Here is a 14,572-nt window from a genome sequence, read left to right as displayed (position 1 = left end):
AAATGCTGTAGCTCATACATTAGAAAACTTTGGGGCATATTATCAAGGACAGCGTTAAAAATTATCGCCGGTTTAGCGGCAGAAAACTGCAGCTAAAACAGCGATAATGGGCTTGATAATATGCCGCAGAGAATTCCAATAGAAGGCCATGTTGACACCAGAACATGGGCTTCTATGGGAATTCTCAAGGGCATATTATCAAGCCCATTATTGCCGCTTTAGCGGCAGTTTTTTGCCGCTAAACCGGCGATAATTTTAACGCCGTCCTTGAAAATATGCCCCTTTGTTTTTATCGAAATTCACTAGAGTCTGGCTATATAAGCTTCAGAGTTGCAGAATAACACGGCTTTATAGTTTTGATTCCACCTCATTAATATTTTTTCCACTAACCTCCCATTCCTGTTTCTTAATCTCTCCTACAGGTTCTTTTCCATCTCTTCTTCATCCATTTGTCCCCGTTTTCCTATTTTTCTCTTACTTGTTATTTCTCCCTTTTCTGCCTTTATATTTCTCAATTCAAATTAAAGTCTGGTGCTAAGAACATGCGTCAGCGCCCAGAAATGTGTGCTGGTGCCCACCTCCAGTTCTGTCCAAAGTAAGCACTGGCTTTGGAAGTCGCGAAACTGACCAACACTTCAAGTTTTCAGGTGATCTTATCAGCAGGTAACATGAAGTTCCACCAATGCAGGTTATTTCCGGATTTTTGTTTTTAAAACTCATTATAGTGTCTTCTCTATTTTCTGTGTGCTGTCTTTGTGTGTCCTTTGCCTATCTCTGTATCTTGTCTTTTAAACTGTCCCATTACTAAGCAGGTTTTTCAAATACATGGACCACCATTGCAAGATAGCGGTGTCTTTTTTGTGTTAAAAGTGAGCTGTGACATGCATGCTATGGTGTTGGATACTTTTAACCACAGATTTCCCAACTATAGAAGATCCCCAAAGAATAGACGTAATTCATAGCTTTTTGTAGCAAAGCTCCAGCGCAACAGTAGGTGGTGTCGTGCGCCTCCTCTGTGCCTTCATTCTGCCCTGGAAGTAATGGAGCAGAGCTGCAAATAAGCACCACCCCTACATGATGAAGTCAATTCTTTTCTTTCCTTTCTGCTCGATGTGGATCCAGAGATCCACTCCCAATCTTGATGGTCTGTCGTCGTCTTCCAAATTTCTTCACAGTGTGCTAGTACTGAGGTCTCTACTAATAACTATAAGATTCAAGCCGTGCTTAGACTGCAGGAAGCAAATTTCAGTCACATGTCCACACAAAGTATGGTTGTGGTGCTTAGGCTTTGGTCACAAGCAGCAATAAAGCCCTTAAGCACTCAAAGGCGAATTAGGATGGGAGGCAAAGCTGTACATCACACAACATAAGAGGTCGTGGCTGAAAAACAGATCTAGCGGCTGCTCCAAGTTGATGGCCCGTCGTGGTCCTGGTCACAAGACTGTTCTTATGAAAAGTCCACGTCTCAGTTGAAGTCTTCCGGCAACTTGCGGTCTAAGTGTAAGCGCAGAAGGCTAAGTGACACTCAACCCTGCCCTGGCACTTGACAGCTAGCAAGAAGGCATGAGGGCATCAAGATAGAGATTGCACACCTTTGGTGTCACCAACTTCTGATCTAGGCCAATAATTAGTTTCAACATGCCCCACATTTCCTATGCCATCCTTGACCCCGCAGCAAATAGTGGACTTCAAAGAGGTCATACTGCTGATCTTCTGGGTGATCTGCTCTCTCTGGTATGCCTTCGTGCCCCACGGAGCCTCAGGGGTCGCCAGGCAGACTTCAGTAGGTGGGCACACTCAGTCTGCCCCTTGGGGAGTTACCCAGGGCTGCTCTGAATATGGTCCTGGCCTCTACATAGGCATGAGTATGCAGGTGAGTTCCTTCAGTACCAGTGCTGACAGTGCCCCTGCTAGCTCAAGATTCGGTCCAAATACCTGGCTCTGTCCCCGAACCGACATCAGCACACTTTAGGTCCATATCACGTTACGAAATCATAAAGGCACAACTAGTTGTTATGCAGCCTGACCTCAAATCTGATGCCAGGACTAACAGAGGTTTGAGGCTCTTATCATATCAGATTCTGACCCATTGCAGGCTGCCCCTCAGAACACTGATGATAATGGGGACAGATTACTTCCAGCTGTTCTTAATTTCAGTCGGTAATTGCAGATGGGGCCCACAGACACTCATTTTTGAGGACTGGCATTTATTTTGTTTGATTCAGGGAGCGATAGAGGGAAAACAAAACAAAGGGGGAGAAGGAGTAAGAGAGCAACAGAAAAAGTGACAAAGCGATGAAAAGCAACCCCCAACAGTGAAATAAAAGAGTCACAGAGAGTTAGGTGGTAAACTAAAGTGGAATGAGGAAAAATCAAGGCTATGCAACCTTGATAACCAGCACTCTAACAACAAAGTGGTAGTGGACTGGACATGATGGCCCGTATGCTACAAAGTATGTGCTCTGAGCTGGCCTGGACAATACTGATTGCTTAGGTCACAGTGTTGGAAAATGCCTACTCTGCAGGGTCACCCCAAATTTTTTTGCCTTCCTCCTCCATTTATTCTGACCTTGTTTTTGTTGGCCTTAGGACTCTGAGCACTTTACCACTGCTACCCAGTGCCAAAGTGCATGTGCTCTCACCTCTAAATATGGTATTATTGGCTCAAACCTAATTCACATATTTAATTTACTTATAAGTCCCTAGTACAGGGCACTATATGTGACCAGGGCCTGTAAATTAAATGCTACTAGTGGGCCTGCTGCATTGATTGTGCCACTCTCTTAAGTGGCCCCTTAACCATGTCTCAGGCCCGCCTTGCAGAGCTTGTGTGTGCAGTTTAGACTGCCATGGAAACCTGGCAAAATAAACCTTTTTGCTAGGCCCAAACCTTCTCTGTTTCTACATATAAGTCACTCCTAAGGTATGCGCTATGCAACCCAGAGGGCAGGGTGCAATGTATTTAAAAGGCAAGGCATTTACTTTTACGTTTTACATGTCCTGGTAGTGAAATACTCTCAAAGTCGTTTTTCACTACTGCAAGACCTAGTTCTCCCATAGGATATCATTGGGACTACCTACATTTTATAAGTGTAATTTCCAATTGGGAAGAAATAGGACCCCAAAGTCTGGTGTCTCTGGATTCCTAACTTATGGTGAAGTTGGATTTTAAATTACAATTATGAAAATGCCACTATTAAAAAGTTGAAATGTTCTTACTTTAGTCATTTGGTGCCTGCTGCCTGTTTCTGATCACATCTGGGGTGGGTGATAGCTAGTTGTGCTTTGTGTATTAGCCCCTAGGCAGCCACACACAATGGGAGCTGAAGTATGACTTGATGGACCATCCTGGCAGGATGGGAGGGAGGAGCTTGACCCAGCCTCACTTACACCTGAATAGGCTTTGTCCTGTGCCCAGAAATAGGGCTGCATACCTCCCTATAGTGAGTCTAAAGCCAGGGCAGGAAAGGAGGACCTCTGCACACTTTAAAGGCATCTCTTTGAACTCTCTAGCACTTCGAATGCACAACTGGGTATATGTATCAGACCTAAGACTCCATCACTTCAGTACATTTCTGGACCTATGAAGTATCTGCCAGGAAGAAAACTGTTGTGCTGCTGAATGACTGACACTCTGTTGGATTGCTGCTTTGCTGGACTCCTGCCCTGCTGCCCAGCTGGATGCTGCTCCACTGCCTGGGTGAGAAGGACTGGACCTGCATTACTTGAACTAGAGTGACTCCAAGAGCTGGCTGGCTGGCCTCCTGATCTGAAGTCTCCAGAATATAAAAGACTTCCAACCACCCTGCTTTTGTACCTAGACTCTGCGATCTGTGAGTCTGTCCTGACAAGTGGTGCCAACTCAGTCGTGGACCCTTGGAAGTTGGCCTATGGTGCTTGTTCCTGAGTAACCGATGCATCTGCTCTAGAACTGACACATTGCTGCGGCTGCATGGATCAGAACCAACACACCTCCTTTGCTGCAGAGATCAGAACCAACGCATCACCTCTGCTGCTTGGATTGTAATGACACATTGGTGCCACAGCCTCAATGCATCACAATTCTTCCCGCAAAAGTTCCTCGATTCTCTGTTGACAAGAGCCTCGTCGATGACTCCAAACCTCCACATTGCAGCTTACCTTTCATCTAAGATGTTGCATCACCACTGTTGCATGGAACAGGGCCAGGACATTGTTGCCGCTGTATGGATCGGCAATGATGCATCGCGTCGATGTCAGATAGTCAAGTACCACGCACCTTATAACTTGGCTTCCACAGGAGCAGAAGAGCAAGTCCCAAATCCCAGACTCCACTGCCAGTATATAAATTCACTTGCAGTAAAGAGGAGGAAGGGGGACATGGGAAAATCAATAGAGACTGCCACTGCTGTGTTCACCTCCCTGTAACCCTGCAAGGATTGTCACGAACACCTGTAAATACAAGAACAGAGTTTACTACTTCAAACACTGCGCCCTTTCTAAGAACCCAATCTCTTCCGCCCACTAAACTGAATTATCTTTTAGACACAGTGGTTTAGCTGCTCTCTTATGCCTTGCTATTGGTGACAAGGTCTACTTATAGTATTATTTTCTTTACATGCGCTCTGCCACTTCTGCGCTCTTATTAGTTGCTTTTAGTATTGCCTTTCTCCTTGTAAAAATAAAAGTCTTTTGCTTTTCTCTCTTTCCTTATCTCTCACAGGTTGATGAATGTTGTTAAAGGTGGTATGTACAAATATATATATATATTTATATCTACTGATGCGTAGAGTCAAGTGTAGGCAGATGACTGTAATATGCGCTGTACTCTCAACTCTATATGAATCAGCTGCGCCAAGCTCCCAGGTAGGTAAAACTAACTGCGCAGCAACCTAACTTCCTTTTATAGTCTTTTCCTTTTTACAGAGAAAGTTTTTAGAGTAGCCTGTAGTTCTACTTACTGCCTCAAAATATACTGCTCTCAAATTCTCTGCAAGTCCAAATGAATGTATTTCCTAGAGGAAATCCTGACACTGCAAGGGTAAGAACTCCTCACAGAAACAAAATAAGCATGGACTTACTTGCTGTTCAGGATTCTTCTTGGTTCTATCAGGATACTCCTTCAAAGAATGAGGAACTCACCAGTCTCCAGAACAAATCTTGAACACTTAAATACAGGAAAACAAGTAAACAAAATAGTTCCTCACGAAATACTGCCTACTCTTTCACGAATGTCAGGCAGAGTGCGAATAAATGAAAAACACTACTCACCTGAAGAAACTTCTTCTCAAATGCTCGCGCATGATGCGAAACAGGGCCACACGCCATGCAGCAACAGTTGAAGTGCACAGCACGCATTGCACGCGCGCTTGACATACACTATTCTTCTTCTTGAGACAAAACACTAGAGAGCTCACATTAATGACTGAATTATTTTTACAATGTTATGTTTTAAATGAGACAACGAGATTTTCCTGAGTCGTAGCAATATTATTTCATGTTTTTAAGATAAGTGATTATTTTAAAAAGGACTTCTTTTATATGTACATTGTGATGGTTTTTATTAATTTATAACAATAAACTCTCATTTCATTTCATTTTTCATTTCACTAGAGGGCTGACTAGAAACGGAAAAGATGGCGGCCGCCATCTTAGAGTTCCACCGAAAACAAAGGTGAGCATACTAAGTGAACAATTGAGAAGGCCTCCTAAATATAATATTGTGTCTCTTGCTGTGTAAACAGAAACTCCATCTCTTCTTCTTGTGACCAGAGCGTCTGGAAGTTTAGATTTTAAATGACCAGTCCTGGCACTCCACTGCACCACGCATCCTCAACAGGGCCGGACTGGGAACAACAACCGGCCCTGGCAAAGTGCTCGGCCGGCCCCACTACCCCCCCCCCTCGGCAGGGAGGGAGCGGGGCGGGGGGGGAAAGGTGCCGCCGAGCTTTTTGCCAGGGCCGGTTTTCGGCCGATTTTGTTACAGGGCTGATTTTGCAAAAAAACGGCCCTGTAACGAAAACCGGCCCCACCCTTGCGGTGCACCGGTGGATTGCCCGGTGCCTGCTACGGCCAGTCCGGCCCTGATCCTCAACGTCGACGCACCCAGGATTAAGGTACTTTTGTTCAGACGGCCTCACTGGTGTCTTGTAACCGGCCCACACTTGTGGTTGGCCAGAAAGTTTGACTTTGTCTCCGTCCTGCACAACCAGATATCCCAAATTGCTAGGATTGTGGTTGCTGTATCAGGCCAGTCTACACCAATAGAAGTTGCTGAATGAGCAGAACATCTTTCTGGAAGCCGGCCATCTTGCAGGCTCCATGAATGCCAGGGCAGACAAGCAAAGCAGATGCCAGCAAGAGGACAACTAGTGACATTTCTGCCCCAAGGTGGCAAGAGACATCTTCGACCAGTTGGGTTCACCCTCACTAGATGTATTTCTCACTGTCAAGATTGTGCATCAACAATTTTGTGCCTTGAGATTTTGAATAAGGCAATCCCTTGGAGATATATTCCAGTTGGGATGTGTAGAAAGACTGTTTTACATTTTTCCAATTCAATCTTTCCTGCCTCGATTTCTGAGGAACTTCAGGACAGAGCAAGCCATCGTAATCACCCAGACAGGAAAGCGTGATACTGAGAGCTCATGGGCCTGAGCATTTGCCCTCCAATCAGGTTACCACTTCCAGAGGACTTTCTGTTTCAGCAACAGGGCACAGTTATGCATCAGAATCTCCACAATCTATACTGCCATGCATGGAGATTGAGCAGCACCAAATGGATGCTTTTGACTTGTTAGCCAAAGTGGTTGATGTCGTCCTGGCAGGCAGACACCGTTCTGCTTAGTCTATATTGGGGGCTGAGATACATTTCTTGTTATTAGGATGTTTGATTTTTCATTAACCCAGGAAGGTCTTTCTGTGGGCTCTTTGAAATGTTATCTGTCAACCCTTTTGGCCTTTCTGTGTTTGTTTGAGAAGCCCTCATTACTTAATTCTTTAGTTGTAATTTGTTTCATAAAAGGTTTGACTCACACTTTTTCCCCAAGCCATTTGTTATGCCACAATGGGACCGTAACTTTATTCTAACGTTCTTCATGGGCATTCCCTTCAAGCCATTGCACAGCTCATTTTTACAACACTTAACCCTAAAGACCATCATACTCATTGTGATTACATTGATCAGATTGAGTGAGGGAACTACAGGTGTTTTTGGTGCAACTGCCCTAAACCACCTTCTTTCCAGATAAATTGCTACTGAGGACCAAAGGTTGTGACTCCGTTCTACATTGGCCATTCAGTGGTCTACCAACGTATTTTGCTCTGCCTCACTAGTGAAAAAACCATTGACCCTAAAAGAGCTATCAGGTTTTACAACAACTGTGCAAAAGAACATTGTAACATTGCATAGATGATCAACGTTTGTGAGTTTCTCCGGAGTAAGGAAAGGACAGAAGATCCCCTGTCAAGATAGCTTGTCCTCTGTATCAAGGGCTGCTATGCACTGGGCAAGTAAAAACCTCTTTAAGGCCTTTTGGACCACTACACTAGTTGGCAAGACTACTATGACGGCTTGGTGAAAGGGGTAACTGTTCTGGACATCAACCGTGCTCCAATGTGTGTGTTGGTGCATGCATTCAAAAAACACAACTGCCTTGTCAGCCAGGTCTGGCAGGAAGCTCACTTTGCCTGCTCTCTTCTGCAGGACTTTTTGGTCTGAGTCCACTCCCTAATCTTTCTAAGTTGGTAGGTACAGTTATAACATGTATCCATAAGGGGAGGAATCTGCAGTTATAAGAATCCGTCAGAAGAACACGTTGCTTACCTTCAGAAATCTTCTTTCAGGTCGCTTCCCTAACTGCATATTGCTCTCTGCCAACCCGCCATGCTGTCTTGTGTAGTGGACTCTTGAACATCATAATAAGGTCCCAAGCTAGGACTCATGACACTCATTGACAATTTGGAGATTCTCCACTTCTGAGGATGTCAAAGCAGAAACATTGAAGAAACTGACATCAGTCGACAGATCTTTCTTGATTTTAGATGAAAGATGGTGTGCCAATGTTAGTCAGATCTAGGACACAACGTGTACCAGTGCAGTAATCCCATGTGGTACATCCAGAGGAGATAAAAGCAAGCAAGGACCTGGAAAGGCAATAAAAAAAGATATCCAATAGTTAATAATATGTTTTAAGTAATTGTTCATAATGCTATATGTTCCTTCTTTACAGGTGTCCCCAAAGTTGGCAGATCATTATGCTGAGTCAAAAAACAGAAGCTGCTCAGGATCACACTATGTGTTCAAATGTGAAATGCACATTTAGAAGCCAGGACTCCTGAATCTACAGACAACAACTTTGTCAAATGCCCATATTACCTTCTTAGAACAAGCATTTACAATGCAATAGGTCTCGCAACTGCGAGTTTTAGAGCTATTGGTATTGTAAATGACAATGCCTTTTGAAAAATTAACAGGTATTGTAATTTATAATAGTAATTTTCCTCCAGTACCATAACTACCACTATTATTATTACTATCACCACAGAGTAGTAATAGTAATAATTGTAGTGGTGGTTATGGTACATGTGGTGGTTGCAGCGGTGGTGGTAGTGGTGGTCTACGTGGATTTTATTTCATTACTGATGCTACTGCTGTAATATTTTTTAACAAACAAATACAAAAACTAACAAACATTATCATTTGCAACGCCAATAGCTCATACCTTTAAAAATGTCAGCCCTATTGCATTGCAAATGCTTGTTTTATGTAGCAGGCATGAGGTGCATCATTTACTTCCCAAAATACAATCTTAGATTTGTAATAGTCCTATGGTAGGAGGCAGTTGTTCAGCCAGTGTAAGGCTAATAGCTCACACAACTTTGTATTTTGATACCTGAAGTTTTAAATTACAATAAATGTAGTAGACCTCAGGCAGGAGACTTGAGTTACCACTAACTGTGGAAAGAGCAATACCTTTAGAAACTGGTGCTTCATTTCACCTTTTCCGTGGTTTGAAGGTAATGTAACTGTTTTATTGCATTCGAATGGGCACAATGGGGCTTATTTACAAGTCCCTTGCACTGCCAGTGCTTCACTTTTGTGTGGGGAAAAGTGACGCAGCGGTGGCGCAAGAGGCTTGTAAATAAGCCCCAATGTCCTGTTTCTCTGGCTCTAAAGCAGCTTTGCTGACCTGGTTCTCTGGCTCTACAACGGCTCTGCTGACCTGGTTCTCTGGCTCTAAAGCAGCTCTGTTGACATGGTTCTCTGGCTCTACAGCGGCTCTGTTGACCTGGTTCTCTGGCTCTACAGCAGCTCTGCTGACCTGGTTCTGTGGCTCAAGCGCGGCTCTGCTGACCTGGTTCTCTGGCTTTACAACAGCTCTTCTGACCTGGTTCTCTGGCTCTACAGCAGCTCTGCTGACCTGGTTCTCTGCCTCTAGAGCAGTTCTGCTGACCTGGTTCGCACACGAGTTAAAAACCTGAGGATAAGTGGCAAGATAGAGTGGGGCAGATAAAAAGCACGGGGAGGCAAGAACAATACTGTTGAGGCAAGAACAATACTGTTGTGTGTTGAGGCAACAAGAGCGAAAAAAAGCAAATTAAATACCATGCGGCACAAAGTTCTTGATATGCTGAAGCGCTGAAATTTATGTGTCTGCCTTGTATAGTTGCATCGTGCAGTGAAACTGAAACCTAAATCAAGGTGGGAGCGTGTGAAAGCTTATGTCGGTAGAGAGGAGACGCCGTGCGCATGCACATCGGCTGTCCGGGCGCACACGTTTTGTCTCCCTTCGGGCACCAAACCGACAGAAATAGCCTTGCCAAGGCGAAACAGTGCATGCGCTGTGTTCGCTAGGCGAGACCTAAAAACTGTTACATGGTTAAAACATGCAAACAACCTTATATCCTCATCAAATTTGTGAGCGTGCTTGCTGATGTATAAAACAAAGAACTTCTTTTTGAGCTTCATAATATTTCTTGAATGGTTGCCCAAACTCTGCCATCTGTCTTACAACAAATGAAAGACAAAAAGTTTATATTGTGTGATAAATCACACATCTATTAAGAATGATAATACAGGACAACCTTTCGTACATTTTCCGTTTTAGAGGCTTAGCTATAAATCAGATTATAAATTAATTTAGATATAATAAAACACACAATATAAGAGTTGCATCAATAACAAAGGCACCGGTTGCATAACAAACAAGCACTGGCAACGCAAATAGGTCATGTCTTTGGGGACATATTGGCTTTTATAATACTTTTGACAAGATGCTGTGGAACAAGGCCAAAAGTGTGTAAAAAGTTGTGATAATGTGACAGCATCATTTTTTAGACATGCATCATTTTGGTACAAATATAAACAAATAAATAAGTAGAAAGAAAGTGCTTTGTTTAAGGCAGAGGGGTTGGCACCTGTTTACTGCCAGGTGCCCCTCTCCCAAAAATAAAATAAATAAAATACTCAACAAAAAAGACAGTGGGTGTAGGGGCAATGGAGGAGAGGGTGGGGCAATCTGGGGTGTGGGTTTAGGAAGGGGGAAAAGCAGGACACGAGTAACAGCAACACATGGGTTGGAAGGAAAAGCACATGAGTGAGAGAGCAACACAGTGCTGGGGAGGGAAGGAGTTTGACTGGGGAGAAGCACACAGGAGTGCTTGTAACACGAGGGATATGGCAAAGCAAAATGTGAGAGGGTAGAAACATTCAAGAGGTAGAGATGGACTATATGTGCACTTTCATTGAGTGCTTTAGCAAAAAGAAAAAAGTTGTTTCGAACAAGTGAGCATTGGAATGACGGAAGCAAGTTAATCCAGGAAAGGGACAAACACAAGATGGACAATCTAGGACAAGACATAATAATGATTAGGAGGCAAGGACATAAGAGTGACGGGAAAGCCAAATAAGCATTTGCAATGTAATAGGTCTAACATTTACGCGAGTTTATGCTATTGGCATTGTAAATGACAATGCCTTTTATTTATGTTTAAAAAAAAATAATAATAATAGGCATTGTCATGTACAATGCCAGTATCTTCAAACTCGCTTAAATGCTAGACCTATTGCATTGCAAATGCTTGTTTTAAAATACTGAGCGGCTTTCATTAGCACAGGCCGGGTCAATGATGTGGAGAGAGTGGCACTGATGAAAAAGTGGTGCACTATGTATGTCGCCCATTCGAGTTGAACCAAATCCCTCCTAATCCACCTATTTCATTGGAAGTATAACACTTTTGTGTTACAATCCTAACAAATGGCTCAGTGAAGATGGCAAGTATGGTGGACGTTTTCACAGGAGCCTGGGCTACTATGGCTGGGCTTTACATCTCCAGGCTGCCGGCCATTTTACTTTAAATAGAACCTTTTACGAAAGTCTCTTTTCCACGGCTTGTGGGAGGTAGCAGGGCACCGTGCCTTGAGCCTTGACTAGGGGAGCGCCATTGGTGCTGTCTTACAAATCTTCTGCAATAATAAAAATGACAATGTCTTTTACACAAAGATAGATTGAAAAGTTTCAAAATCTCAGAACGCTTGCACGAAAATTAAAATAAAAATGTCCCGGGGCCCCTCACCCGTCCGAATACGGGACATTCGGGTAGTAGAAGTTGCAGTCGGACATGGGCAGAGATAAGCCCCTGATGCAGTACATTCGCCAGAAGAAATACCTGTCAGCAGGAAGAGCGGCTCTGTGAGCGGAGAGCCATCTGCATGCTGAACTCCGTGCACCACAGAGGGGTCTGTTTATGCAGCCTTTAGATTTCCTGCTCAAGTGTTTAGATCTGACAGCGGGGCACTGCCCGCCTCAAGATGCACCAGCTCCCTTCCCCTGCTGGTGCTTTTAAGTAAAATTGATTTGGCTCTTGGCCTCGCTTAAGAGGTGGTCATGGCCCGATGGGTGTACAGCGGGGCAGAGACGGTAACCGTGCCAGCACTGCACCGAGCACAACGGCGGAGAAAGGGTGGGGAAGGGGGGAATTTATAACCGGGGGGCGCAGGCAATGAGGAGGCTGTGCACCCAAGCGGAGCTATGAAAGGGGAGAGTCTGAGGCCGGGGGTTGGGGGTGCAGAAGCGCTGGGGATGAGTGAAAAGCAAGGGGTAACAGAGGAAACAAAGTGGGGAAGGAACAATAAAAGAATACACTGAAAGGAAGGGGGAGCACTGAGAAGTGCAAGAAATATATGGCAAGCGACTATTTGGGAAGGGAAAGAGGGCAGAGAAGAAGAAGCAAAGGGAAGGGACGTGTAAGGGCCATGCAAACAGCAACAACGTACTCCTACCTGCCAACTCACAGTGCTTACCCACTAATTCGGGCGCAGCGCATCAAATGAAAGTAAAAAAATAAATAAATAAACGGAGCACTATGTCCACATACAACTTAGAACATCGCGCTTCACATCCGAAATGACAAAAACAGTTCTCTCCCACTAATTAAGGAAGACAGTATCACGCCGCAAGTAAAGGATCCAGCCCGGGTGGGCATGGCCAAAAGAGGACAGGGTGGTAACCAGGAGGGACTAAAAAGCCTCCGTTACAATCATAACACACCGTTTCGCATAATCAATGACGTAAAATGACGCACACCAATGGAAAGTACGGGCGGAGCCGAAACTCAACTTCTTGAAGAATATTGTTTCCAAGAAGCCCTCGCAGAGCGAGTAGGCATGTGCGCTGCAACACCAGGCGAGACCTAAAAAGGGTAAGCAATGGGTTGGCTGTAAGTTCTTAGCATGCTAACATAGGTCTTTTATAACCAGACAAATTGCCGGTGATTCAGGAAAAAATATATTGACTAGAACCCTGGCTATGCGTGAAGTCTTGTCTTTATTTATTTTGATGAGGGTTTGGGTGTGCCCGGAGTCTAATAATGATAGTATGATGTGCAAAGTGTGCTCAGCTGTGTGCTGAATTGTAGTATTTTTCAGTTTTTTTGTTGTTTTTACAAAATATAGTGTTATGATACGGGAGTCGATTGTTTTTGGCACACATTTATATTTTTACCATAATGGAATGGAAACATATGGAACATACGGTGCCTCTTGTGATACGCAATGCATATTATATGTTTTCTGTATTATGATACTTTAGTTTTTTTTGATCTACAGTGATTGTTAAGCTAAAATATAGAAGTGGATGTGCTAACTATACCAGAGTAGTGAGCTGTGGTGGCATTTCCCCATAAGAAAGATTGCACCCCTGCTGTCAATCCTTTTTGTTGGGGATTACACGTTCCTTGCTGTCAGGATACAAATACAATTAAATTCCTTTAGAAGCCTGAATTGTTCTTTAAAAGATCAGCTAGCAGGATTGCTTTACTTCAACTGATAAACATTAAAAAAGTGTTTCAATTAACTCTGGAGAGATTTGGGAGATTTGGGGTAAAAATGGTATAGATTAGCAATTTGAGCTGAAAACACGGTTTATTAACATTAAAAACCAGGATATGTGCGTTTGTGGATGCAGCTGAGAAAACTCCAGATATTGGTGGAGATAACAGAGTTTACATGCGCTTGATGCCATGGGACCCGGACCCCCCAGGTTGGCTCACCGGCCCGACCCCATCCAAACCCACAAATCAATACTTGACGATCAGAGCTGTGGGTAAAAGAGGCCATGTTTATTACAAACCATCACACAAACATGACAATATATAATTAATACAATTCGATACAATATGGATTTATCAAATTCAATTGCTAAGCAATATTTACATTTAAGTTGATCATAAAATCTAGATTCATAATCCATCAGCAAGTCTGACAGAACTCAATTTATATACACGAAGAATGTTGTCTATTGTTCCAGCACTAAGGGGCCTTCTGGCTCGCGTCCCCCAACCAACTGAGAACCACGCAAGGCGCAAACCAGCTGCATCCTTCAGAGATGAGCCCCTGCCATCTGGTCCTTGTCCGCCACCTGTGGGGCCCACCCCTCCACCACCAGGTTGGCCATTGGGGCTCGTAGGGAATAACCAGGGGCGGATGCCCCATGCCCTAGTTTGTAAACTGGTGCCCTTGCCCCCAGCCGGTGTCTCCATTCTCTCTGGGGAGAGCTTACTGTATCTCCCCCTCAGTGCTGGCCTAGGGAGTATGCAGGAGGACTCCCCTTAACAATGTAAGGCAATTTATGTGGCCTCCTTACACCACAAGGGCGACCAGGGCAAACCGCCCTTTGCCCTCCCCACCACAAGGCAACCCCGGAACCCTTAGGTTCCCATCAATCTTCAGACTCGAAGCCATGTCCGATTCAAAAGCATGGATTCTTCAGTCTGGGTCCCAGGTATACATGTGCCCACCTTTGCAGTTAACCATATGATCCCCATGCCCCAATTTGTGGCTGAATCGCCAAACAGGCCCCCTGCCCAGGGCAACTCTAGGCCATACCAACCTTCCTGGCACTTGGTCAAAATTTAACAGGGCATCTGACATTAGTTGTGGCTCTTAATTTCGTCCTGGCGCTATGAGACCACACTATCTTGGAAACGTCCTATCCAAATATGGGCAAACCCAGACCGAGCACCCTCGAGGCCCGTTGACCCAGTCCAACTGTATCATTACCTCTGTAATGCAACATAAACCAACTTAGGGAAC

The 14,572-nt window shown here is 44.3% G+C and overlaps 1 long non-coding RNA gene across 1 annotated transcript in view; it reads left to right on the top strand.

The window, feature by feature from the left end:
* The window catches only part of LOC146857381 (uncharacterized), a 217,281-nt gene that overhangs the window by 185,957 nt on the left and 16,752 nt on the right, over positions 1–14,572 (top strand). Inside the window, exons 5-6 of the long non-coding RNA XR_014979897.1 lie at positions 423–663; positions 5,593–5,653. This is a non-coding gene — a long non-coding RNA (uncharacterized LOC146857381). The remainder of the gene's footprint in view (positions 1–422; positions 664–5,592; positions 5,654–14,572) is intronic.

Source organism: Triturus cristatus, chromosome 3_2 (assembly GCF_964204655.1).
Source record: "Triturus cristatus chromosome 3_2, aTriCri1.1, whole genome shotgun sequence".
NCBI classification, from domain to species: Eukaryota; Metazoa; Chordata; class Amphibia; order Caudata; family Salamandridae; genus Triturus; species Triturus cristatus.
Note: the sequence above shows the minus strand (reverse complement) of the source record. Positions and strands in the feature narration are given on the sequence as shown.